The sequence below is a fragment of the Mus caroli genome, unplaced genomic scaffold (genome assembly GCF_978045245.1).
Source record: "Mus caroli unplaced genomic scaffold, Mus_caroli_1 scaffold_12, whole genome shotgun sequence".
NCBI classification, from domain to species: domain Eukaryota; kingdom Metazoa; phylum Chordata; class Mammalia; order Rodentia; family Muridae; genus Mus; species Mus caroli.
This window is the reverse complement of record NW_028227267.1, coordinates 56,700,229-56,727,583: the sequence shown is the minus strand read 5'-3', so window position 1 is coordinate 56,727,583 and position 27,355 is coordinate 56,700,229. Positions and strand designations below refer to the sequence as shown.

The 27,355-nt window shown below is 45.7% G+C and overlaps 1 protein-coding gene and 1 pseudogene across 6 annotated transcripts in view; one reads left to right on the top strand and one right to left on the bottom strand.

Annotated features, from left to right (window-relative positions):
* Positions 1 to 359, bottom strand: part of Spata13 (spermatogenesis associated 13) — a 128,913-nt gene extending 128,554 nt beyond the window's left edge. For 4 of the 6 annotated variants that reach the window (XM_029469026.2, XM_021182581.3, XM_085828707.1 and 1 more), the window contains exon 1: positions 203 to 299. The gene's annotated coding sequence lies outside the window, so the exon portion shown is untranslated. Of the gene's footprint in view, positions 1 to 202 lie in introns of all 6 variants that reach the window. The other 2 variants (XM_021182580.2, XM_085828709.1) reach the window with 2 other exon arrangements.
* Positions 360 to 9,241: 8,882 nt separating this feature from the next.
* The window catches only part of LOC110308961 (glycine cleavage system H protein, mitochondrial pseudogene), a 30,379-nt pseudogene continuing 12,265 nt past the window's right edge, over positions 9,242 to 27,355 (top strand).

Sequence of the window (27,355 nt, the reverse complement as noted above, 5' to 3'; positions counted from 1 at the left end):
TGCCGGGCTAGCCCAGAGCAGCCGCTAGCAGGCGGAGCGCTCATGGTGGCGCAACAGGTGAGCAGCCCCGGTCCGTCCCACGAGCCACAAGCAGGAGCTGGCAGCGGGACACCCTTGGGTCACAGAGGCGCTCAGTTCCTCCGCGATACCCACCCGAGAGCCCGCGCCCAGCAGAGCCTTGCGCCTCTCTGGGTAGCCTCACCTCGACGGTCCCCACTCCACCGAAGCTCCAAAGCCAGCGTGTCCAAGAGGTCCTGCTGCCCAGCCGGCTCCAGCAGGGATGCAGCCGCGAGCTCGCCAGGCTCTGCGCGCCGTGGCTTCCAAGAAAGAGCAGCGCTGATTCCGCCCTCCCGCGCTCAGCCGCCTCCTCCCACGGGCCACGCCCCCAGCCCGCTCCCGAAGCCACGCCTCCACACCGCTCCCCTGAAGCCACACCCCCGAACCCGCTCCTGGGGTCCTCGCAGCCCTCCTTGCTCCGCCAGCCTCCTCTTCCAGGGGCCACGCCCCCAGCTCATCTTCCTTGCCCCTACCCGCTAAAGGATTTTTTTTTCTTCGACCAAGCCCAAACCGTTCGGTTCAAGTCCCCAGGCCAGGCCACGCCCTTGGTCTCAGAGGACACTCTCAACCTAGCTCACTTCGTTCCCCGCCCCTCACTACCTCCACCTACGCCACCTCCAGGTTGTGCCTTCGTGCCACTCACTCACTCCAAGTCATGCCTCCGCCCTACTAACCCTCTCTAGCAACTCCTCTTTCTCGTTTCATCTTCTCAAAAGATTACTCCCTAGTAAGACCCGGACTCTGTCCCACACCTCCGAGTCCCACTGCGGATCACCCCAGCCACTCACACACTGGCACCATACACCGTTTCTTTCTTGCTTCCTACCTGCCAACATGCTGCCTCCGCCCCGGTGAGCTGCTGCGTTGCCTGGGTGACCGCCTGACGCCCACTGTCCCACCTCCTCCTATTGGGCTCTTCTCTGTTCAGGCTCAGGGCTATTCTCTGTGCGGGTTCTCCTTTTAAGTCCATGGAAACTCAGCTTTAAGATGCTTTGACCTTCTGTTTTCCAGAGCCTGGACTATGAACTCTCAAAGAACTCCTACTTTCCTAACTTGGCTCAACTGAGACCACAGAGGGGAAGCAGCTCTTCAATGCTAGGATCTGTGACACACACACACCCTTCCAAAAAGTGCTGTGGTTATTTCTGAGGAATTCATAAGGCAAGTGCATTCTTTTTTTTTTTTTTTTTTTGGTTTTTCGAGACAGGGTTCCTCTTTATAGCTCTGGCTGTCCTGGAGCTCACTTTGTAGACCAGGCTGGCCTGGAACTCAGAAATCCGCCTGCCTCTGCCTCCGGAGTGCTGGGATTAAAGGCGTGCGCCACCACACCCGGCTGGCAAGTGCATTCTTTTAAAACGTGTGGCTTGCTGAGACGATTCCTTTGAATGGCAACAATGATTATTCTAAATATTAGGATCTTCTTTATAACCAAAGAACAATCACTGTCTTAGACAAAAGAACGTGCAATGCACCAAGAAAAAAGTTTAAATTAACTTTTACATTATTTTAATAGAGTAATGCATTTGTTTGAGAATTTCACACAACCTATTTTGATCACATTCACCCTCAATTCTACTCCAGCTCTTATTTTGTTTCTATGTGCCTGTGTGTCTGTGTGAGTGAGTATACTCCATTTGTGTGCTCCTGCCTGTGAAGGTAAAGAAAGGAATCACATCTCCTGCAGCTGGAGTTATAGGCGATTGGGGGCCTCTCAATGTGGGTACTGGGAACCAAGCTGTGGTCTTCAGGAAGGGTAAGAATTGGGCTTAACTGCCGAACTGTCTCTCCTTCCTAAGTTAATTGTGAGTATGTCTTTAACTACTGAAAGACCCAAGCTGTAATGGAGAGTCCATGCCATTGTGCATCCGTGGAGAATCATGGCACACGTGCCAAAGTGAACCTGTAAACAGGCTGCGTGTGTTACTTCCGTATGGTCCACCACTCCTGTTTCATGAGCAGGAACTTAAGTACTACAATGCTAATGCCAAGATATGGGGGAGGGGGTCAAAACTCTGTGAATGCCACTCCATCCGTATTCTGTAACCCTAAAATACCATGAGAAATTCTGTCTTAATTAAAAACAGGCACCAAATGTATTAGGTAGTATCCCTGGGTTGTGAAAACATTGGAAGATTTTATTGTATTCTTTTGATGTTTATTGAAATGCCCCTGCAGGTTTTGACAACAAACATACAGTTATAGTAGAAAATATTATAAAGTATAAACTACATGGCTTGAGAGATAGCTCAGAAGTTAAGATCACTGGCTACACTTCCAGTGTAGGTCCAGCATGCATATATGTATTTGAGGAGGCTTACAAATATATGTACCTCCAGTTCCAGGGGCTCTGATGCCTTCTTATGGCTTTTGAAGGATCCAGAGCCACATGTTGTACACAGACATACATGCAAGCCAACACCTGTGCACCAAATAATTACTATTAGTTTTGTTTTTCAAGACAAGGTTTCTCTCTGAATAGCTCTAGCTGTCTTGGAATTCTTTCTGTAGACCAGGCTGGCCTTGAAATCAGAGATCCACCTGCTTCTGCCTGGAACTAAAGGCATGCACCACCACATTTCAGAGACATAGCATGAGAGGCTAATACTATTAGATATTCCATATTTGATTTGTCTTGCACCAGTTTAACAAAATCCACATAAAGCCCTCATGTATGAAATCCATTTTAGCACTGTCAGAATATTTTTTAATTATTCCTTTAGAATTAGCACAAATGTGGGGAGCAGATATTTTTTAAAAAAAGGATCTGCTTCAAATAATTACCTTTGACTGCTTAGAAACCACTATTAGTATTTATATGCAATATTCTTTGCCTAGCTCTCAGATAAATGGATTTATGCACTTGACTGAGAGCCGTTCTGCCTCCCTGACACTCCGGATGACCCAGGCAAGCCCTTTACTTTGCCAACTCAAGCTTCCTTTTCATTGTGCATTTGACAACGAGACTTTGCTAGTTGTGTTAATCAGAAAATTAAAACTGTAGCCTGCGGCTCACTCTTGCTGTCATGCACAGGACTTTGACAGTGTGAGTTCCTGGTCCTTAAAGCAAGACACATGTTCAGAGTTCCCATGGGAGTTGTATGAACTCCTTGGATAAAGCCCCTAATTCAGATTTTAAATGTGTTAGAGAAAGGCTGAGCACCTCCTCCATCATGTCTGTAATCAGCACACGACTCCAGTTCTTGCCCATCTATTACATAACAGACCAGGACCAGAGATCTCAAAACTTCCTTCTGTTTCCATCATTCCAGAGATATGTTCCACAAAACATGGGTTCTAAGTCAAAGAACAAAACCCTGCCCCATGTCTCTATGAGCTGCTATTGCTGCTGCTGTGGCTGCCTGCCTGTCACTGATAGCCCAGCAAACAGCCCTGATACCTGCACTCCCACTGGTGGGAACCACCCAGAAGTGTCTCCCAGCTTTCCCTCTGCACTGATCTTGGAATACCTCAGTCCCCCTCAACCACAATTCATCATTTCCATGTTGACTCTTACATATGTGTGTGTGTGTGTGTGTGTATCACACACTGATGTGTGATCACATCACTGTGTATCACACACTAATGGGAAACCACTGATTCCCATTAGTGCTGCCTGTATGTACATGGGTATTAGGCCAACCCCAGAACCAGGGACAACTAACTGCCAGTGGCCACATCTCAGAAGAGAAATTACTCCCCCTCCCTGAACATGGGTATTTGGGGCTGGAGAATGTCCAAGGATAGAAGCTTCCACCTTTTACCAAGTCTAAAATGCCCCCAATTATATCTTCCCTGAAATCAGGATCTCTTTGCCTTAGTATATATTGAGTGCTTAATACATACATGGTTCACATTGGTTGTCTACTAAAAGCCACAACACAGTCCTCAAGGCACGGTCATCTTGTCACTTATAATTGAGGGGAAGAGGAGAGTTCAGCGGGGTTGGATGAGTGGCCCAAGGTCATCCAGTAAGTGAGGCCACCAGGATTTGATCACATGCTCCAGCTTTTAAGCAGGAGATGGAGGCCATGAGTGACTCCTCCAGGGTTCAGGGGGTGCTGCTGTGTTCAGTTTACTGAAAGCTCCCTCCCATCCCCAAATTCGCAGTGGTTTCTAGGAGGAAACAAGAGAGGCTGGGAAGCATCTTTCTGGAGATTTTAGGACTTTTTCTTGAGAATCTTCCTTGGTGAGCTAATTCTTCCAAAGAGACCACAAGCAATAAATTTCTCCACCTCCTAATAACGATTCTATCAAGGGACTAATCCATCTATTATGTCAGAACCCATATGACTTAATCATCTCTAGAAATGCTATCACAGATGCACCCAGAGGGTCACAGTATTAGTTAACCTCCCTCAAAGCAATCAGGTGGACAATTACAATCAGCCAGTCCCAAGTGTGCAGTGGAAACAGCTTCAAGAGCTCACACACAGACCCACCTCTGTCATCACAACCCATGGCACTTCTAAAGCCTTGCTTCAAGCTCACTAACCCCTTCCCCGATTTCCCTAAGTATCATCAAGAAGACATGGCTTCATATTTGCCATCACCACAAAGCATGAAATGCACCCACTGTTTTAGCACCAGGAAGATTGTATATTAATGAGTGGGGGCAGTGGTTTTTTTTAACTTTATTTACTTTGAGACCTCCCAGAGAACTATCAATGAGATACTATCTAAATGATAAAAATAATCAGAATAACAATGCTAATCCATTATTTGTTACTGGTTATATGCTTTAAAGCATATTAATTGAGGAATGTTATTAACAAAATATACAAAGTTGAGCCAGTTTCTTAAGTTGGGGCTCTGACAGTCAGGGCAGGTTGCCAGTTCTTTCTGGTTGTTGTTATGTTTTATGTTCAACAATGATTTCTCACCACTCCAAAATTCTGAGCAAACACTCAAAAAGCACCCTAGCCCATGACCATGGGTTTGAAGTAGATCACGTGATCTGATTGAGTTTCACCCCTGACCGAAATCTTCCATTTTAAACCCCAAGCAATTTTTTTCCTTTTTCCCAACTAAAGTCCAAAGCCCAGAAGAACAGATGGGAGAGAACAGGATGACTCATTGCTTGCTTGTAAGTAGCCTTGAACAATGAGGAACAAAACAAAGAGCATTGTATTCTGGGGGAATCTTAAAACAGAGAGAGCACAGATGGAAGACTCGTTGTGAGAACATCAGGGGTCTCCAGGGCGGATGGACAAATGAGGCTCGAGGGCAGTGGACTGGCATCAGTCAGACTCTTGGAAGTGTGTCATGCCGTGGTAAAGGTGAGCATCTGAACAAGGGTTCTGGCACCTGCACGATGAGCTACACTAAGATGTGTGAACCACTCCCTGAGCATGTTTCCAAGTGAACCCGGCAATGTTTACGAGTAATAAAACTGGTGCCTAGCCCTGTGCCACAGTAGTTTTCTAAGCTTTACCTACTGTTAAGTTACTTTTCTCCTTGCTGTGACCAAACGCCTGACAAAATGTATCGTAAACGCAGTTGGGCTGGCCGAGGAGACGGTGGCGCAGTCTGTAAGGTGCCTGCTGCACAAACACAAGGATTTGACGTTGGATCTCCAGAATCCACACAGGAAGTGAAACAGCAACTGACCGTAATCCCAGGCTGGGGAGGGTGGGGTTGAGGAAGCAGAGGCGGGTGGATCTGTGAAGCCCCCTGGCAGCCACCGTGGCTGAGCCAAAGAGCTTCAGGTTCAGTGAGATCTCAATTCCAAAGCACTTTCTTACGGTGGAGATTGATCCAGGAAAGACACCTGAGGGTGTCACATGGGAGATCACACACACACACACACACACACACACACACACACACACACACAGGGTTGGGGAGGGGACAGAGAAATAGACAAAGACAGAGACAGAGAGATAGAAAGACAGAGAGACAGTGTGTGAGCAACTGAAGGGAGGAAGGATTCATTTTCATTCACTGCTTGACAGGACATCGTCCATCTTAGTGCGAGCGACATAACGGCAGAAGCTAAGGAGGCAAGTCAGTTAATCACCCCCAGAAATGCCTTCACAGCTGAGTCTGCATGTCTTCTAGGTGATTCTAAATCCAATCGATATGACAGTGGCTGCGAGTCTGGGAAGGAGAGAACAAGTTTTGACTTTAGAACTGAGTTATAATCCTACTGAGTAGCAGTATGACTTCGAAAAAGCTACTTTATCTCCCTCAGTCTTGGGGCTTGGGGGATTTTGTTGTTGTTGCTGTTGAGGTATAACGTAAGTATTATGAAGCACCGAAATCTCTTTTTTGCTTGTTTGTTTCTTCTGTTATTAAAAATAGACTTTTTTCACTATTACAATATATTTTTAGTTACAGTTCTCGTCTCCTCTTCATTCCAGTTTCTCTTCCCCTCACCTCCTCTCTGGGTCCACACACTCTTTCTGTCTCTCCTTTGAAAACAAGCAGGCATCTAAGAAATAATAATAACAAATTAAAATAAACAAATGTGAGCCAGGCGTGATGGCGCACGCCTTTAATCCCAGCACTCAGGAGGCAGAGGCAGGCGGATTTCTGAGTTCGAGGCCAGCCTGGTCTACAAAGTGAATTCCAGGACAGCCAGAGCTAGACAGAGAAACCCTGTCTTGAAAAAACAACAACAACAAAAAACAAAAAACAAATATGACAAAACAGCTAAACAAGAAAAAAAGGCAAAGAAAAGGCAGAAGAAGTGAATATATAGGTGCAGAGACACACGCCTGAGCACTCAGGAGTCCCATGAAAACACAAAGACAGAAGCCATAGTACATATACAGAGGCCCCGTGTGACAGAAAACACAACAAAACAAAAACTCCCTGGATCAACATTTTGAGACAAAGACCTTCCAAAGATGTCCCTGAGTTCCTTTTGTGGTGGTCAGCTACTGCTGGGAGTCTGGTCTACCCTGAAGAGTAGTTTGTTTCCTTAGTGAGATACCCTTGGAGAAATTAATTTTTCATTTATGAGTGGCAATCAATTGTACATAGCTTCAGGGTCCAGGATGAGGGTGTGTCCACTTCTCCTCTCAGCTCTAGGGCCCTGTCTGGTGCTGTCCTGTGTGGGCCCTGTGCAGGCTGTCACAGTCTCTGTGAGTTCGTATGTGCGCCAGCCCTGTTGTGCCTAGAAGGCCTTGACTCTGTGGTGTCCTACATCCCCATTGGCTCTTAGACTCTTTCCATCTCCTCTTGGAAGAGTTCCCTGAGCCCTGTGGGGAGGGATTTGAAGACACCCTTTATAGGGTTGGGTATTCCAAGGTTTATCACTCGCTACAATGTGTCTAGCTGTATTCCCCTCTGCTACAGGAGGAAGCATCTCTGATGATGACTGAGCAAGACACCGATCTGTGAGTATAGCAGACTGTCCGTCCTTAGGAATCATTTTATTGCTATGGTCCTGTTTCAGAACAGTATTATTTAGTTTCCCCCTAGGTCCTTGGCCTATCCAGACTCAGGTTCTTAGCAGCATTGGCTATGGGTTCCTTTGACTTAAGGTCTGGGCCTTAAGTCAAATCAGATATTGCTTGGTTACTTTCGCAAGTGTCACTTTTGGACAGTGTATCTTGCAAGCAGGTCCCTCCTGTGGATCTGGCTTGTCATTTACCTTTTTCCTTCGGTAGCAATGAAGTGTCTAATCTTTCCTGTGAAGCTGAGTGAGTGTGTATGTTAGAGTGTTGGATGAGCTCTAACGATGCCTGTCCCCTGGTCTCTGTGGGTTCGCACGATCCCTTATCCCCGAGTGCACACAGAATCTGTGACTTGAGCCTAAACACAGGACATGGTATGGAGTAAGATGTCATGAAATGATCATGTTATGTTATTATAAAACCCCAGTATGGTGGCACAGGCTATAACCAAGACTCTTGGATGGTGGAGGCAGGAGGATCAGAAGCTCAAGGTCATGTTCAGATACACACAGTACATTTGAGGGCAGTCTAGGCTACATGTGATTCTGTCTCCTAATAATTAAATTTAAATAAATAAATAAAACCAATAACAACAAGACCCAAGTTAGCATATTACCAGTTTGATGGAGTGGTTTGTGCTGAAGAAAGCTCACTTGAAAGGAACTGTGAGCAGCCTTTGGGTCTTGAAGGCAGTCTCCAGTCACCAGCTACCAGGAAGCTGCAATGCTTATTAAAACACAGCCCCAAAAGGAACAAAAACACAGCCTAGCCTATTTATCATCATCATTACCATCACCACCACTGCTGCCACCACCACCACCACCACCACCACCACCACCACCGCCATCATATCATCATCATTATTATAGATTGTGTGGGTGTGTGCATGTCACGGCAACTTTTGGAGAAATTGGTTCTTTCCTCCCTGGGCTAGAACCCAGGTTGTCAGGCTTGAGAATGGGCGTTGTCATGGGTTGTCTCACCTTCCTGTCCCACTCCCCCGTGTCCCCTCTCCATAGCCCGTGACTTGATTATAGCCTTGTGAGGCCTGAGCAAACATGCAGCTAGCTAAACCCAGGCTTTTGACCCATGTAAACTGAGAGTAATGTGTGTGTGTGTGTGTGTGCGCGCGCGGCTGTGTGTGTGTCTATGTCTGTGTTGGTTTAACCTACTATGTTTTTTTGTAATTTGTTCCAGAGTATAGAAAAACTAATAGAACACCAATGTGACCACCACTCAGATCAAAATACAGAACACGGGCTGGACAGTAGTTAAGATCCCTTGCTGTTCTTCCAGGGGACCTGAGTTCAATTCCTACCATGCACATCAGGAGGCTTTCAAACGCCTGTATCTCCAGTTAGAGAAAACCCATCTCTCTCTTCTGACCTACATGAGCAGCCCTACACACGTGTGGCAAACACACACACACACACACCACACACACACACACACATACATACCACATAAATAAATTAAAATATATCTTTAAACAATACAGAATATTTTTAGATTCTCAGGAAAACCCCTCATTCCCAATATCCTAAGAGCAAGCTTTTACCAGACATCTGTCACCATAAGTTACTTTTTGTTTGTCTTGTTTCTGAACTTGGAGCCCGAGGAATCGTGCAGGATAAACTCTTACATCTGACTTCCTGACTTCCTTTCTTAGCAAGATGTGTGAGAGATTTGTTCTTGTGGGGGAGCTATGCAGCACTAATTCTCTTTTTATGCTGTGCCCTTTTCCAGTGCTTATAGACACTGGGTCTTTGCTACATTCGCTTATCATGAACATTCTCACAGACAGTGTGGAGGGCATCGGTAATTTGTATTCATTTAATCTTCACTTGACTGTGACTCCTTCCTCCAGCTGCCCTTAGTGACTTCCAGGGGACAGGAAGAGATCATGCCGTGTGATGTCATTTTTGACTTCTAGAGAACAAGAGGAGTGTGCTGGGGCATTGAGAGTACCAATCTATTACCCGGTAAGTTGGAGTTGCCCAGCTCCCTGCCTGGTCAGGCTTATGCCGTGGACTGCAGTACAAATGGATCATGAGGTCACGAGTAGAATCTATGTTCTTGTGAAAGGACTTGTGGAAGGCTGCCTGCCCTTTCTGTAGGCCAAGGCTACAAATGTCAATTCTGTGAGGAATCTCCCAGACAGCAAGATGGATGGAGCCCTAATCTGAAGCCTTTCAGCCTCCAGAACCAAGAAAGAATGGCTTCCTGTTATCTCTGAATTGCCCACGCTTGGGTATTTTATTGCAGCAGCCGAATGAGCCAAAAGAGAGTGGAAGAGGCTGATTGCTTACGCTGTCCCTAAATTCAAAGGTGGAACTTTGATGGGGAGTAGAGCATGAGGTGGGATTCCCTTGCATGTGGGGTTACTGCCTTCCTAAAAGAGACCCCAGAAAGCAATCTTGCTCCTTACACCACGAGAGGACACAGGACCAAGACTGACTCCAAGTTTTCCAACGCCTTGATGCTGGATTTCTCAGTCTCCCAAACTGTGCGGCACACCCAAACTAGCTGTTTGACGAAAGCAGCCTGGGCTGACCCAGCGATGCCACACGTCACCCGTCATCTGTGGTCACTGCTCCAGGAGGTGCCCACCAGCTTTACAAACTGTGTCCCTTGGGAACGAAAGCACGCCTCACCAAGGCTCACATTTGCCTCTCTCGTCGCTTCCCCTAGTGATGGGTGGCAAGGTCGGTTTTAGATACCTAATGTGTGCTAGATTCTTGTTTCATTTGTTTCTCTTTTGAGACGGTGACTTGCATGGCCTTGGGTGGCCGTAAACTCTCGACTTGTAGCTAAGGATGTCCTTGAACTCCTGCGTCCACTTCTCAAGCTCTAGACTTAGATAAACAAGTCACCATACTGAGCTTACACTTGTTTGCTTTTGAAACTGTCTCACAATGTAGCCAACTCTGGCCAGGAAACTGTGGTGAAGGCTGCTCATTCCTGTTAGCCTTGAAATCGTGATCCCCCTGTCTTAGCCTTCTGAGAGTTATGCTTCTTCACTTATATGTACAGCCATGCCAGGCTCTTCCGGAAGCATTTTACCTGTTTGAACTCACTCAGTCCTCACACTGACCCTGTTTGGTAGGAACTGATAAATTCTCTTTTTCATAGATGCCGAAGCTGAGGCCTCTGTGAGAAAGCTAGCATCTCAAAAAAAAAAAAAAAAAAAAAAAAAAATCAAAGCCCTCCAAACCAGGTTCTCACTAGGTAGGCCTGCCTGGCCTGAAACTCACTATGTAGACCAGATTGATCTCAAACTCACAGAGCTCTATTACTTCTTTCTGTCTCCCCAACACTGAGATGAAACATATGTGCTACCATGGCAGGCAGAGCTGACGTCTTAGCCCCCGCTGACATTTGAACCAAGGTGTCTGAGCTCAGATTCTACTTGCCTACAACACCAAGCCCATAAGCAGGCATTGCCTTCTGGGAATGTAAGCAGAGCCAAAATCAGAACAAAAGACTAATTGTGAAAAAAAGATGATTAAAGGGCCAGCAGGTAGGGCTATAGGTCAGAGGTCAGGAGCTTGTGTAGCATGTAGGAAACATCAGGGATAAATCAGTATAAAGGTTCCTAAGCATAGGGGCGGCTGGTGTCGATTGAGCTTTAAGCTATAAAAATAGCTATTTTCATTTTCTTCCCAATGGACTTTGCATTACTGTTCCTGCTAGCTTTGAGCTGTTGTCTGGGGCATGCTTTACCAGCCTGGAATTTCATCTCCTTATTCAAACTTCCCCTACAGGGGAAGGTCATTGTGGCTTTCATTTTACAGTAGGAAAATGGGGGCAGAGAATACTTAAGCAATGTAGACTGAGAACTAATTGAAGCTTGGAGTCTAGCTCATTGGTCGGGCTTGGCCAGCACGTGCAAACCCCTGGTGTGGTGGTTTGAATGAGTCGGTCCTCCCCAGGCTCATAGGGTTAAATATTTGGTCCCTAGTTGTTGGAAGTGTTTGGGAGTTTTGGCCTTTTGGAGAAGGTGTGTCACTCAGGCAGGCTATGAGGTTCAAAACACTCCTCCCCCAACCCTCTCCCCAGGATTCTTCCCTTCTCTGCCTCACAGGTGTAAGTCAAGCTATGAGCTTCCAGCTACTCCTGCTGCCATGCCTTTGTCACCACATATTCTAAGGGCCTGAAGCTGTAAACTGCAATTAGACCCTTTCTTTCCTAAGTTGCCTTGGTCAGGGTATTTTATCCCAGCAATAGAAACTAAGTAGCAACTAAGTATCCAACTAAGAACCTAAGTAGTAACAATAGTATCTAAGGTAGCAGGATTCTATGCTCAACACAGTGAAAATAAGCCAGCAGAGAGCTGCCTGGCTCTCAAAGGTCAGGTGCACCCAGTCCCAACATCTAGTTGTAAAAGGAGTTCTGTCCGCTCACAGGTTAGGTCTCCCAGGGCTGCTTCAGGAAGCAACTGGGGTCTATAGATCTCAAACTAGACTTTGTTTCTGAAGGGGGATGATTTGCATCAGGTCTCCTAACCCATGTGGGTGTTTACATTTTCATCTGAAATGAGGATCCCATCTCTTCCCAGACTCACCATAGGAATGGATTCAAATATGGCTTGGAAGGGGACTTGCCAATGCCCAAGCAGGAATCTTGCAACGGCTATGTGACAACTTGGGTAAGCCTCCGTGCCAAGTGGTTTAGTTAAATATCAGTCTTAAGATGTTGCCAGCAGTTCATTTTTAAAGATTTAGTTAACACTTAAGCCTGTGGACTTTAAGTAAAGTAGATGGCTCTTGATAATGTGAGTAGATATCTAGTCAGTGGAAGGCCTTAAGAGCCAGGATTGTCAAATATGATTGGAAGCCATCAGAGAGTCTTCCTCTAGCAGCAGATAAGAAAGGGTGAAGAGACCCACAGCCAGACATGATGCAGAGAGAGAGAGAGAGAGAGAGAGAGAGAGAGAGAGAGAGAGAGAGAGAGAGAGAGAGACTAAATTGGGAGTCTCCATCCTATATCTCACATGGCTCACAGAGACTGAAGCAGCAAGCATGGGACCTCCATGGGCCTGCATCGGATCCTCTGCATATCTGTTAAGGCTGTTAGCTTGGTGAGTTTGTAGTACCCCTAACAATGGAAATGGGTGTGTCTCTGACTCCTTTGTCTGCCCTTGAGACTCTTCCTCCTGTTGGGTTGCCTTATCCAGACTCGAAATGAGGGCTTTCACTTTGCCCCATTGTATCATGTTTTGTCCTGTTTGGCTGTCATCTCTTGGAGGCTTGCTATTTTCTGAAGATGAAATGAAGGGTAAGTAGACCTGGGGAAGAGAGGAGGTGGAGAGCAACTGGGAGGTGCGGAGGGAGTAGAAACTGTGGTTGCGATGTATTATATGAGAGAATAACCTATTTTCAATTTAAAAAAAAAATCCAAGATTGTCATTGCCCAAAGAAGAGGATTTGGCTGTCAAGAGGTGACAACCATTAAGCAGACAGAAGAGAGCTAACTGGGAATGGTGTGGTCTTTTAGAATCTCAAAGCCCACCCCCAGTGACACCTCTTCTCCAAGAAGGCCACACCTGCTAATCCTTCCCAAACACTTCCACCAACTGAGGACCAAGTATTCAAACATATGACCCTTGTTCATTCTAAGCACCACAAACACACAAAAATATATGGATATTCATATCTGTTATCCCTTCTGAGAGCAGTACCCCCAGTAACCCATGAATCTCCCACCAGATTACTCTTCCTCATGTCCTTTTTTCAAAGGACATTGCTTAAAATTGAACCTGGGATGCTGGACGGTATCAGGTCACTGAACTCTGTCCCCAGGCCTACTTTCACTTTTTATGGGTGACAGGGCCTCACTAAATTGATCAAGCTTAGCTCACACTCTTAGTCCAGGAAAGCGTTGAACCCATGATCTTCCTGCCTCAGCCTCTGGAATGGTTAGGATGACACCACCACTGAGCCCAGCTTAAACTTAGTTCTTAAAGGTCTCACTATGCCAGCACCACTACAGTGAACACCAGGCCTTCTACACACTACCACAATTAAGCCATAGCACTGGGGTATATCTCTGGGTTGCCCTCACTTAACCACCCTGCCTACCTTTGAACAGTTAGTCAACCTCAGATCTCTTCTTTGTAATTCTACCCCAGGAAGGATCCAGGCCTAAAGCAGAAACACAAATACTTGGTGTACACACAGAGGTGACCAGTGTCACAAGCGTGATCCCCAATATGATTGAGCAGAGGCTAAAGCAAAGGGAAGTTGGTTGGAGAGTTGAGAACCTCAGCGAGCTGCTGATTCAGTCCTGCTGTTGATATTTTGGCCGAGAGAGGCTTCACGGACCAAACAACTTGGAGAAGGAAGAATGTGACAACAAGAGAATGCTGGCCTACCAGTGCTGTGTAGAGAGATTTGGGAGGCCTGAGGAGGGTGGGATGGCAAGGAAGGGCAGGGACTTTGATGTTTATTTCCCGAGAGTCCTTGTTTATCATTCATGATCTCCATGAGTCTCTACCAGGAAGGGCTCTGCCTTGTGCCGCGTGAGAGAACTCTGATTTGGTGGTGACTCGTTCTCGAGGAATGTAAACTCCATCCACAAACAAAGAGGCAGCATGTGGGTTTCAATTCTGTGCGGGACCAAAGGAAAGAATGATGGTGACTGAAGTAGTTGGAGAGCAGGCTGCTGAGAGATCCACCAGGCCAGCTAGGATTTAAAGTAACCCTTGTCATCCTGAAGGCCTGCTAAATGAGACTTCTGTTGGGGTAGTCAGGGCTGGAGTTGGGTCCTTGCTGAACCAGAAGAGGGTTAGGCATTGCTTTGGTTCTTCAGTTACACGAGAACATGTAATATCAGTATTGTTGTATAAATAAGATTCCCAGGAGCTCAACGTTACAGATGGGGTTTACCAAAGAAAGGAAAACATCATCCATTTGAGATGGGCATAGAATAGAAGCTGAGCCAGCTTTGGGAGAAGAAGGTGCAGAGAGAAGGGGCTAGTTGCAGTACACTATCTCTGTTGCTGTAACAAAATACTCGAGACTAGGCAGGAAGGCTGTTCTTTCCCACGGTGATGCCATTCACCACTATGAGATGCAGCCAGGGCCTTCACCGAAGCTGAGCCACCAGATCTTGGACTAATAAGATTATAGATCTACTCTCAAAATTAATGTTTTTTTCTTTATAAAGTACCCAGTCTCAGGTATTTTGTTATAGCAATAGAAACAAACTAAGATAGCCAGTTGATTTCTGTTTAACTTTGGTTTCCACTTTGTACTCTGATACAACAGATTCATTTCTGTGGAAAGAAACTAAGCTTTACTCTGTAAAACTCAACACAAAACTACCTGGGTTCAAAACAAGGCGAGGTTGATGCAGATCCCACAGACTCTTATAAGCTTATTATCTGAGCTGTAGTGATGATTCTAAGTGTGTGTGCTGCGCGTGCACGCGCGCCACACACACACACACACACACACACTCACAAAATAATGGAATAAGAAAGGAAAGACTTGAGAGTCAGGTCTTGACCTAGTGTTTGCTCCCCAGTGCACTCTAACAATAGCTAACAGATGAAAGGAACTCAAATAGCCGCAGACAGACAGATGCAGCAATAGAATACTTGGATGCTAAAGGCTGGGTCTAAAGTGTTCCTCCTTAGACCTGTATGTTAAAGGGTCAGTTTCCAGAGTGCTGCTATTAGCATGCCTGTTGTTTTGTTTTGTTTTGTTTTGCTTTTTGTTTCAGTGTTGAATGTTGAACTCAGGGCTTCATATGTGCAGAGCCCCAATCCCTTCTCTCTTCACACTTGATTGTCTTGAGGACGTGTCACAGTAACAGAAAGCTAACTAACATCAGGCAGTGGGAACATCAGTCAACCTTAAGAAGAACCTTCCTACAGGCTACCCTACCACCTTAAGGATGTTATGTTAAATGAGATACTCAAGTTTCAACAGACACACACTGTGTGACTTCACTGAGACAGAGGTGGAACAGCAGTCACTGGGAGCCTGCATGGAAGGGAGGAGGGAACAAGCGTGTAATGGATACAGCATCTCAGGCAATGGATGGTGGTGATGGTGCAGAACCCTGTGAGTGTATGTATGTCTATGCTTAAAATGGCCATGATGATAAATTACATTCTGTGTATGTCTTCGTTTGGGTTGTATTGCTGTGAAGAGACACCATGACCAAGGCAACTCTTACAAAGAAAAACATTTAATTGGGGCTGGCTTATAGTTTCAGAGGTTCAGTCCATTATTATCATGGCAGCAAGTATGGCAGCATCCAGGCAGGCCTGGCACTGGAGGAACTGAGAATTCTACATATTAATCAGAAGGCAGACAGAAGGAGATTATCTTCCGCACTGGGCAAAGCTTGAGAATAGGAGATCTCAAAACTTACCCTCACAGTGACATACGTCCTCTAACAAGACCACACCTCCTCCAATAATTCCATGCCTCCTAATAGTGGCACTTCCCAAGGGACAAGCATATTCAAACCACCCGAGTGTATTTACTACAATTCAAAAATGCTGTGGCTAGTTCATAGAAATGGGCCAAGTGGGGTGGGTTAACGTGGCTGAGAATGAGAAAGAAAAAGTGCCACAGATGGAAGAACAGTCTCCCCTTGCTGGCTGAGCCTGTCTGTGATGGCCCAGTGCACAGCCCAGAGTCCAGCCCTCGGCCAGGCATCTCCGTTGACTCAGTGTCCTTAGTCTCCCTTAGCAGTGAGGATTGCTCTGAAAGCCATTAGGGAAAGAAGTCATTGATACACATCGAGAATCCCAAAATGTGTCCTTTCTACCTCCATGGGAATGAGTTCCTATTCTAGGACAAAAACAGTGTCTTGGCACGGTCATTTAGAGAGGCAGAGGCAGGCAGATTTCTGAGTTCAAGGCCAGCCTGGTCTACAGAGTGTGTTCCAGGAGAGCCAGGGCTATACAGAGAAACCCTGTCTTGAAAAACCAAAAAAAAAAAAAAAGACTGGAAACTGTTTAGATGATCAAAATGAGGGGAGATGGTTAAGCCTGTCTGAAGTTGTGTGTGTGTGTGAAGTTGTTTGTGTGTGAAGTTGTGTGTGTGTGTGAGACAGACAGACAGACAGACAAACAGACAGACAGACAGACAGACAGACAGATTGCCTGACAAACACAGAGAGAAATGTAAGTGCTACAGCAGGTAGAGAGCTTCAGGACATACAGAACACAGCCAAGCACAGTGGGAAATCTCCAGGGACAAAAATATGTACTAGTTAAATGCACAACAGAATTTTTTTTCAAATACCTGTTACAAGTGAGAAAGTTGTGTGCAATTATTAGAAATTTCCCCAGCTTTCCAAGATGATGTCATGAATAAGAACATTCCAGAAGCTATTTGCAAACTGTGCTTATATCTATGTGGATTATCACAGAGGCCTATGCATTTTTCTTTCTAAAGCTTTGTAGCTCAGGCTGCAGACTGCACGGCACTTTATCACCTTAATAAGCATAAGCAGGTCCTGTCTCTAAATGGAAGCCAATAATTTCTTGGTAGACTTGCCTCCAGGAAAGCCAGGAGCAACCACAATTGTATTCGGTGTACCACTTGCCTGGTGACTGGAATCAAAGCCCAGCATAGCAAAGGAGGAGAGAAGAAAAAAGCTGAGGAGAAGGCTCAGTGTGTAAAGTGCTTGCACATATGCATAAAGACTCCAGTTCAAATCCACAACACCCCCATAAAAGCCGGCTCATCGGGAATCCCAGTGCTGAGGGCAGAGACAAAGACTTGCTTAACCCAGAGCTCACAGCAAAGCTATATAGCCCAATTGGTGTGCTCCAGGCTCAGTAAGAGACCCTGACTCAAAAAATAAGGTGGAGGGTTGGAGAGTTAGCTCAGTGATAGAGTTGCCGGGTTTTTTTCTTAGCTGGGAGTGGGGAATTTAGAAATAGACACCCAACTTTGATCTCTAGCTTCCATATGTGCAAAAGCACATGTGTGTGAACATACATGCACCACCACACCATGCAAACATGCATATATCACATATACACAGTAAGATGTTAGAAAAGGAAGAGACAGTGAAGGAAGGAGGGAAGGGAGGGGGGAGCAAGGGAGATGGGAGGAGGGAGGGAGAGATGGAAAGTGGGGGAGGGGGAGAAGTGGGGAGGGAGGAAAAAGGAAGCTGTCAGCTCATTCCAGGAAGGAATAGACTCCCACAGCGGCTCTCCACACACTCTCCTCTACCCTGCCTTCTTACCTGGGCCTGCTAAACAGGTTACTATGTCCTCTGGGCCCACAGATGAGCCCGGGTAGAGGGACACACAGGAAGGACACTTCCTGTGGATGTATTTCCTTTCGCCTAAAGTAGTGTTTCTCAACTTTCCTAATGCTGTGCCCTAATAGAGCTCCTCCTGCTGTGGTGACCCCAACCAAAAAATTATTTTTGCTCCTTCATAACTGTAATTTTGCTACTGTTAATGAATTGTAATGTAAATGTTTTTGGAGATAGAGGTTTACCAACAGGTTGAAAGCTGCTGCCCTAAAGGATTAGGCATTATACTTTATTCATAGACTGCAAAGTCTGTTTGAAATCTTCTTACCTAATCACAATGCCCCCACTCTAGATGAAAACACTAGTTAATAACTTTTGGTGGAAAAGCAGGAGTTGTGTCTCCTCCCGTTACCCTGCTGGTTGGGTCCTGTAGTGCACAAGGCAGTAGGATTTATGCCTTTTTATGAAGTCAGCATTGCTGTGATGAAACACCATGGCCAAGAGCAAGTTGGGGAGGAAAGTGTTTATTTGGCCTACACTTCCACATCATAGACCATCACTGAAGGAAGTCAGGACAGGAACTCAAACAGGGCCAAGTGCTGGAGACAGGAGCTGCTACAGAGGCCATGGAGGGGAGCTGCTTACTGGCTTGCTTCTGGCTTTGCTCAGCCTGACCTCATATAGAACCCAAGACCACCAGCTCAGGGATGGCACCACCCACAATGGGCTGAACCCTCCCCCATTAATCACTGATTAAGACAATGCCTTACAGTGGATTGTCTGGAGTCAAGAAGGCTGGGCTACAGGGATGGAGACTCAGACCCTCTCCTCAAGTAGGACCATCAGCCCTCAGGAGTCTCAGGTTCAGAAGCCACAAATTCAACCAGCCTTGGTTTGAAAATATTAAAAAGAAAATTCCAGAAAGTTCCAAAACAAGCAAAGTTTAAACTGATCGCACACAACACAGCACTGAATTCGTCACTCTTTCACTGCCACGAGGTGCCACACCCGTGTGGCCATTTGGGTGCTCGCTTCCCATGTTCTGTGTCACGAGGCTTATGACGGCTGCATCAATACTAAAACTGTGCAGACGTGTTTTCTTGTTACTGGGATAATTACTTATGCACTATTCACTTTTTATTAGGTATTGTGAGTCCTCTAGAGATTACTTAAGGTCCACAGACATGTGTGTATATAGGTTCTATGCAAATGTTTTTCTATGTACAAAAGGAACTTGAGCATCCACAGATTTTGTTATCCTGGGATGTGGGGTCCTCCAGCTGACCCTCCAGCAAATGTGTGGCAACTGTATTCAAGTTCTATTGCCCTAGGTGACATGTTACAGCCAAAACATCTGGAACACAGGGAAGGGACATGCAAAATAGTGCTGGAACACAGAAGATAGAAGGATTTCTTCCACGGGGAAAGTCAAGAAAGATTCTGAGATAGGATGCCGTCAAGTATAAAGGTTTGTGAATATTCACAATATACTTCATGAGTCAAGTGTGGCTAGGATGTCCGACAAGGGTGTAGAGAAGACGAAGAGTTGGCATGGCCAACAAGCTACCTTCATAGATTTTCTCAGCACTTCTAATATATTAACTTCCAAACATTTCCAATTCTTACCACTCTCCCTCAAGATACTATGGCACAGGCAAACTCTGCTGGGTTTAATGTCAAAACTGGGGCAAATTTCCATCAACCAAATGCGTCCTGGTAGAAAATTAGCCCAGAATTCATGGCCCTGCTTCACTGTTCGATAATCTTTGTTTCCCTTGTTTGTCTGTTTGTTTTAGCTTTAATGAACCTCAGAGCTTCATTTTAGCTCTATATATTTGGGAAAAAAACAAAAACAAAAACAAAAAACGTCATTAGTTGCTTTCTGGAGAAAGGGCCAGGATTGACAGTGGGGACACCCAGTACTCACCCATTAGAGCTTGTGACTGTCCTTATACAAGGCTGTCTTCAAGGACAGCAGCAGCTCCAACACAATTTTTTGTTAACTTGCACCTCTAGGCATAGGTTTCCTAAACACAAAATGGAAGAGTGAACTGGCCCTCCTGATTCATGAGGAGACTGGAACCAGTGGGTTTACTGCCTATGTGGTCCTTGGTGATTGGCATTGAGAGGAGCCTAAGATGTGGCTGCCCCCAGAACATCACAGATTTTGAGACATGAATGGGTGCAGCCATTAGGAGAATTGCTCTACAAACGCAGGCACATTTCCTCAGTTCCCTGGGGATGTGCTTTCTGCCTTCATACGGCCAAACCAGATCACTTCAAAGGAAGAGTGTGACTCTTAGCAGTGACAGTCTATGACACACAGTAATATACCTGCATGGATTCTCAGTGCCTTATTGTCCACATGCAGATGGTTGCTCTTCTCCGCCCGAGTCTGTCCTCCTCACGCTTTCATTTTAAATGTCCTCGAAGGCTGAACAGGTGCTCCCTCAGAAGGGCAAGTCACACTCTTTCTGAGGGGACAAGGGATAGGTTTAAGATCTGGTGGCCTCTGCATCCTGAGTGCTGGGATTGAAAGCATGCTCCATTACACCAGGCCAAGTTGTAGACTTAATCCCTGTGAAGGGGTCCTATTTGGGAGCAGGATTTCTGTAGCTGTTGTTAAAATGAGGTTATACACAGATAGGGTGGCCTTTAATCTAACTGGTGTTTTTATGAGAAGAGGGGAGAAGAAGGCTCAGTTGAGGTGCTTGCTACATAAGCACAAGGACCCAAATTCAGGTCCTCAGTACCCATGTAAAAGCTAGGCTTGGAGGTACACACCTGTAATCCTAGCACTTGGAAGAGGAGAGAGGAGAGAGAGAGAGAGAGAGAGAGAGAGAGAGAGAGAGACCCCCGGGCTTGATGGCTAACCAGCCTTGCCAAATCAGCAAGTTCAAGATTCACTGAGACCCTATCTCAAAAAATAAGGTGGAGTGTGATGGGGGGAGACACCAATATGGACTCAACCCTGGGAGCAGGTCTGAGAAATAAAAATCTCACACTGCAGAGCCAGTCCCTGTCTTGTTGAGGACCTGAGGGGGTAACAGGTGAGGTAGATACCTCTCAAGTTCAGAACCTGCAGGAATTATTTAAACTAGCTAGTTCCAAGCTATCCAGGTGGTGGCAGTACCTCAGGAAAGGCTCTGGCCTAACCCTTCCCCTCACCCTGGATTATGCCAGTATCTTCTCTTGTGTAGGCCCACGTGGCTTGCCAAGCCTCCTGTGTTTAGGCCTTTCAAGTACAGTGAGCTCTCTCTCTGATTTCCTGTGTACCTCTTCTATGTATGTCAGTCAAACCTGACTGACCATACCATGAAAGAACACAAGACAAGGTTCCCCCCAAATGCCATCCCACTGATTGCTACATCCTACATCTCTGTATGCAAAGATCCTTCTCTATTTTATAATATGATTTTCAGGCCCAATATAAATCATCAGGGCAAGGGCTATGTTTTGGATTTCCAAATGTCAGTGAAGGGATGGACACCAGCCTAGGAAATCAATGAGAGGTGGCAGACCTTTAGGATGCAAAACCTAGAGGGAAGGAGCTAGGTCACTGGACCATGTCACTGGAAGGGATATTGACATGCAGACCATGTGCTCCCTGCCATAATGTCCTGCCTCATCTCAAACCCAGGCATCATTGCCAACTGACTGTGAACACCAGAAACCAGGAGCCAAAAGACAATTCTACAGGGCTAGCAATGGCTCACTGGCTAAGAGCACTGGCTGCTCTTACACAGGACCTGGGTTTGGTTCTCACTCACCACCGATGTGGTAGCTAACAACCATTCAAAATTCTAGTTCCAGGGATCTGATGTTCTGTTCTGGCCTCGGCAGCTGATGATCACATGGTCCACATACATACAGGAAAGCAGAAACACTCATAAACATAGAATAAAATAAATGAATCTAAATCAAATTTAAAGTAAACTATTCCAGAAGATGATGCTGAGGCTCAGAAATGCCAATGTAACCTTGGCTCCAAAGACAAAGAAGCCCAGGGCTAGGATCACGTGGTCTCATCTGAGGCCAGCCACCATCCATACTCCCTTGACAAGAAGAAAGTCTGCATCGACCTTCTCAAAGGTGTTGAAGACTTAGAAACCAACTGACAGATGAGGGAACTGAGGTCTGAGAACAGTTTTGCCAAGTCCACATGGTGACTGCCAGATGCCCATACCTGTCTCAGAGTTATGTGACCACATTGTTCATAAAAATAATGAAACCTAGTGAGCCAATGAGATTGCTCAGTGGGTAAAGGACCCTGCTACTGAGACTCACACCCTGAATTTGATTCCTCGGGATGTTCCCTGATCTCCACATATGTGTTGTGGCATGTGTGCACACACATAGGCATTCACACAGGCATTCATGCACACACAGAAGCACACGTCATCAATAGATAAGTTAAATGCAATATAAACAATGAACACATTGAATCAAACTTTCACCACTATACAGATTTGCTGTTCTCTGTGCTGGTTAGTTTTGTTAACTTGACACAAGTTAGAGCCATTTGGGAAGAAGCAACTGCAAGATGGAAAATGGCTCCATAAGATCAGGCTGGGGAAGGCCTGTTGGGCATTTTCTTAATTAGTCATGGGGGAGAGCCCAGTTCACTGAATGGTAGCCCCTCTGGTCGGGTAGCCATGGGTTGTATAAGAAAGCAAGCTGATCAAGCAATAATCAGCACTCCTCCATGGGCTCTGCATCAGCTCCTGCCTCCAGGTTCTTGCCTTGGTTTCCCTGAATAACGGATTGTATTCCATGCCGTATAAGCCAAATAAGACCTTTTCTCCCCAAGTTGGTCATGGCATTTATCACAGCAATGGGAAGTCAAATGGGACACACCCCAAATCCATTCGGTCATTTGGCATTCCTTAAGTATTTCTTGTGGTCCCCAATCTCAAGCCCATCAACTCAGCTTTGGGAAGTGTGGGACCAGCGCTCACACAACACTTGTGGAAATGTCCCAGTTCCTTCCATCCATTTTCTCCTAGCTACAAATAAGTGACGAAAGGCCTGGTTTGGCAATGAAACCCTTCAAAACATCAGATAAATAACTTCCCTTTAACAATTCCAGTATTCAGAAGGTCTGAGGCAGGAGGACTACCATAAACTCAAGATCAGTCCAACCCAGTGAGTTCTTGTCTCATACAAATAAACAAATGAAAACACTAACACCAAATTGAACAACAACAAAAACAATCTACTTAACACTGGGGTGTAACTAGGTGGTAGAGTATTTGCCAAGCTGGTTTCCATCTCTGTACACTGCCCCTCCCCCACCAAAAATAACAACAAAAACCCAAATAAACCAAACAACAAGAAATTCTACTTAGAAAAATTTATCTGCTGCAGCTGCCCACCAAGCTCAGTGTCCCGAGTCAGCTCTGTGGTTGATCCCTTTGTAAATTTAACCAAGAAACCTTTGAATCCCACTCAGGAAAGGGAACACTTTGTTTCCCAGAGATCAAAAGCTCCATCTAACAAGAAAGGTCCTAAGACCCGTCCCTTTCTTCTTCATCATGGTAGATTTGCGAGCTTTTGTGGGACTCATAAACTGGCCTGGGGTCAGGCAAATCCATCACTGCAGAGGATGCTAAACTACGAGTGGTCCCTCTCAGCATCATTAGCGTTTCATTGTGGAAGTCAGCCGGCACTAATTCTCAGGATTAACAGGAGCACATTGCTGGGAACGATTCAATCTAAAAATACCATTGGATATGAAACAAAAAAAATGAAGCACATTGTGGAATTTTATCTTTAAAATATTTTTTTGAGGTAGAATTTTGCTATGTAGCCCAGAACTGCCTTAAACCTGCCTTTTACTGCACGCTGTTCTCAAAGTCACACTCTTCCTGCCTCCGCCTCTCTAGTCCTCGGATTACAGATGTTTGCCACCACACATGGTGTGGCTTCCATCTCTGAGAGATGACGTTTTTTTCCCCCAAGAGGAACTAAAGTCCTCATAAGATTATTTTAGTTCTGAGCAGATATGATTTTAAACCTTCCTTTAAACTACAGATATTTAAAATTGTTATATTACCCTGAACCTAATTATTGCAAATCAGGAGTGGGGCATTTTAGGTCGCACACCTAAAAAAATAAATCTCAGCACTGAAAGCTGAGGCAGGAGGATTGCCTAGAGTTCAAAGTGGAGAGGAATTTTTTTGTTTTGTTTTGTTTATTTTGTTGTTGTTGTTGCTGTTGTTTTGCTTTATTCTGTTTTGTTTGATTTTTAGTACGTTTGTTGGGATTGCCTCAAGAATGTATCACAAACCTGGGACTTTAAACAACAGAAACTCATTTGCTATGGGTGGGTATTGGGAGGCTACAGTCTGGGGTCAAGAGGTTAGGGGCTTCGTGGAAGGCCAGCTTCCCTCCCTGTCATTTTGTATCGTTATTCTTCTTCTGGACACCTGACTCCATGTCCACATGGGGAAGGGACATGCTCTCTTCCAAGAACATCAATCATATGGGATCAGGGCCTACCCTAAGGACTTCATTTTAACTAATTATATCTACAATTACCCTTTTATTTTTCAAATAAGGTCATAGATTCTTAGGCTCTGAGGATTGGTTCAGGGAACTGTACCAGCCAAAGCAATGGCTAGACCAGTGGATTACAACTAAGCAAGGCAAGATTTTCACCCTTAGCTTGGCAGAGACTAGACAAGGGCCTAGTAAGAGGAAAGGCTGAGGGCTCAGAACATCTGTTTTTGTTTGTTTGTTTGTTTTTGTTTTGTTTTGTTTTAGTTTTCCCAGGTTTGAGAGCTTGAATCTGGGACCTTAGCTAGGCAACCCTTTGCCCACTGAACCTCTGTCCTGACCAACTTTATCTTGAGGGCTAGAAGGCTAGGAGGACAAGATACACATGGAACATCACATTTTTTTCCCAACTGTCCTCTGTGTCCTCTCAGGGAACCCTAGTTAATGAGAGTAGTTCCCCCATCTTTTTAAAGGAGGATTGAAAATAATCGCTAGTCATATTCTGTGAGTGGAGCTTCAGGCCTGAGACAGTGGGTTATGGCTGCCAATGGCTGACTGTGACTGGGGTTTTCTGTTCCAATCACAGGCCTCTGTTTCCTAGAGGTGGTAAAAGCTTTCTGCTAAGATGTTCCATCAGCATAGTTTCCACAACCATGGATGGAGACTTGATTATCCTTCTGTCCTCCCCTTGTTGTATTGGTCATGTGAACATGAGGCTGGGAAGTCCAGACTCCCTGGGTTGCTGAGGGAGTCTATCCCCCAGCTTAACAAAGAGGCTCCACTCAATCTCTGCCCTTCTGAAGCCATGCACAGTGCAGATTTAGGTAGGTGTCTGGCATCCAGGGAGGTAGGCTTCCTTTATAGGCTAAGGATCTTAATGAGTAAGAGCATCTAGTCTAACAGGATGGTATGTCTGAGGTCTCTATTGTCCCTCATACTGTCTATGCTCTTTTCTCCTGAAATCATTTCTGGGGAGGAGAGGGGCTTACTGATCCCGGTAGAGATCAACAAGAGGCATCGTGGCTCCAGAAATTAGTAGCCCTCTGTTGACCAAGTATTCCTTCCTGCTTCCTCCAGACAAATAACAGCAAGGGACAGAGCTAGATGAGTCCAACCCTGCATGCAAGAGCCCCTGACTCATCCTAGGACAAAGCCCTCACTGGGCAGGGGAAAAGGACTTGGACCTCTCATGATCAGCTTTCCACTAGGTTGGAGAACAGTATGAAATGTCGGGGCATGGTGGCGCACACCTTTAATCGCAGCACTTGGAAGGCAGAAGTAAATGGATCTCTGTGAGTTCAAGGGCAGTCTGGTCTACATAGTGAGTTCCAAGATATCCAGAGCTACCTGGTGAGACCCTGGCTGGGGGTTGAGAAAGAAGAAATGGAAATGTCTCCATAGATTCATGTTTTGAAATCTTATTCTGCAAATGGTGCTGCTATTGAAAAAGGCTGCGGAACTTTGTGGGGCTGGAGCCTGGGTCAGGAGGGGTAGGCCTTTGAAGGTCATACTTGGTAGCTGGCTCCTGTCCTAGTTATGGTTATATAAACAGCTTCTGCCATATTCTTTTACCGCCAAGAACTATGCTTCCCTTACTGTAGTGGGCTCAAACTGTCTGAAACCGTGAGCTGAGATAAATCTTCCCTGTTGTAATTTGATCCTGTTAGGTACTGTGACCCCAGAGAGCAGTGTCTTGGCTCACGGCACACTGCCAGGCCTTGTGGTAATTCCCCCTTCTCTGTGCTTTCATCTTCTGTAGTACAAAGAGTTCCTGGAGACCAACTGTGGTCCAAACATGTGAGACAGAAAGTTACAGAAATAAGCAGTCCATAAGTGTTGCGTAACTTTTACTACAGTAATTGTTAGTAGTGCGTATTCAAAAATAGTTATTGTTCTTAATGTCTTGTGGTGCCTACTTTATATGTTAAGCTTGATCATTGGCATCCCATAGAGTGAAAAGCACATGCTTGTTGAAACTATTTTAGGCATCCCTGAGAGATAACCACCCTTTCTGCTGAGGCGAAAAGCAGGAAAGACCTGGATTAATTACATGGGGGACATTCATGGCCAGCTGCAGTCTATGATGTAGCTTTTCAATCAGTCTCTGGGCTGATGTCACCCTTCTGGTCCTCCCAGGCACTATTGTACTTGCTCCTTTGTCCCTCCTCTCCAGCTGCACATATACCTGTCCTGGGCACACTCAGCCTTGTAGCCAGTGCTGGGGTCCATCCTGTCCAGGACTGGGGTCTAGAGTAGGGTCTGGTGAAATCGTTTCCATGTGCTATTGGTTAAAAACATCTCCTAGAGGCTCTTTCCTGGAGATATGGGCCATACCAATACCTTTGCCTTAACCATCTGTCCCATTCCCTTGCTCCTGGGACCCTAACTCCACATTCTCTTGCATCTTTCTGTGCGACACTGACTCTGCTCTCTGCCCCACATGTGTGCCCTGGGGGTGCAGTTGTCAGCTCCACCCCAGCCACCTGTTAACATCTCTGGAGCGGAAGAGCTGGGCTGCTCCACCCAGCCACCTGTGACTGAACCAACCCTCCCCTGCACCCTTTGGCCTACCTACCACCTGTCTCTGCCTATTGCATTTTACTTGTATGGCCAGATTTCCCTCCCCCACCCCCTTGCCTTCAGGTATCTCTAGCACCTGCCCCAGCTCAGCAGGAGTATCTAGTTCCATGCTGGGCTCTGTCTGTCTTCTCTATGCTCACTGACATTAACCCTTCTGTGGCTATGGGCAAAGCATGTTCATCTGTATACCATGTTGAACACACACACAGATACAGTGCCATTGGTATTTGAGATGAATTAGTTCCAAGAACTCATTGACACTCAAACCTGTGGATGCTCAATTTCCCTTTATAAAATGACTTAGTGCCTGTGTGAAATCTACACATAGCCTTCTTGCTCCAGTACACCTCTTGAATACTTAATTCAGCGTGACTGCAGTGCAGGGAGTGGTCATACTGTATTGTTAAGGGAATGATGGCAAGGGAGATCATCTGTTACATTGGGCATCGATATACTTATGTCCAAATACTCTCAACCCAATATTGGTTGAATCCATAGATGCAGGACCCATAGATGTTGAAGGATGATAGTTTTAATTCCTTAAGCTGATTCAGATAGCCTAAGATTGCTGCTGCTGCTGCCTCTTGGAG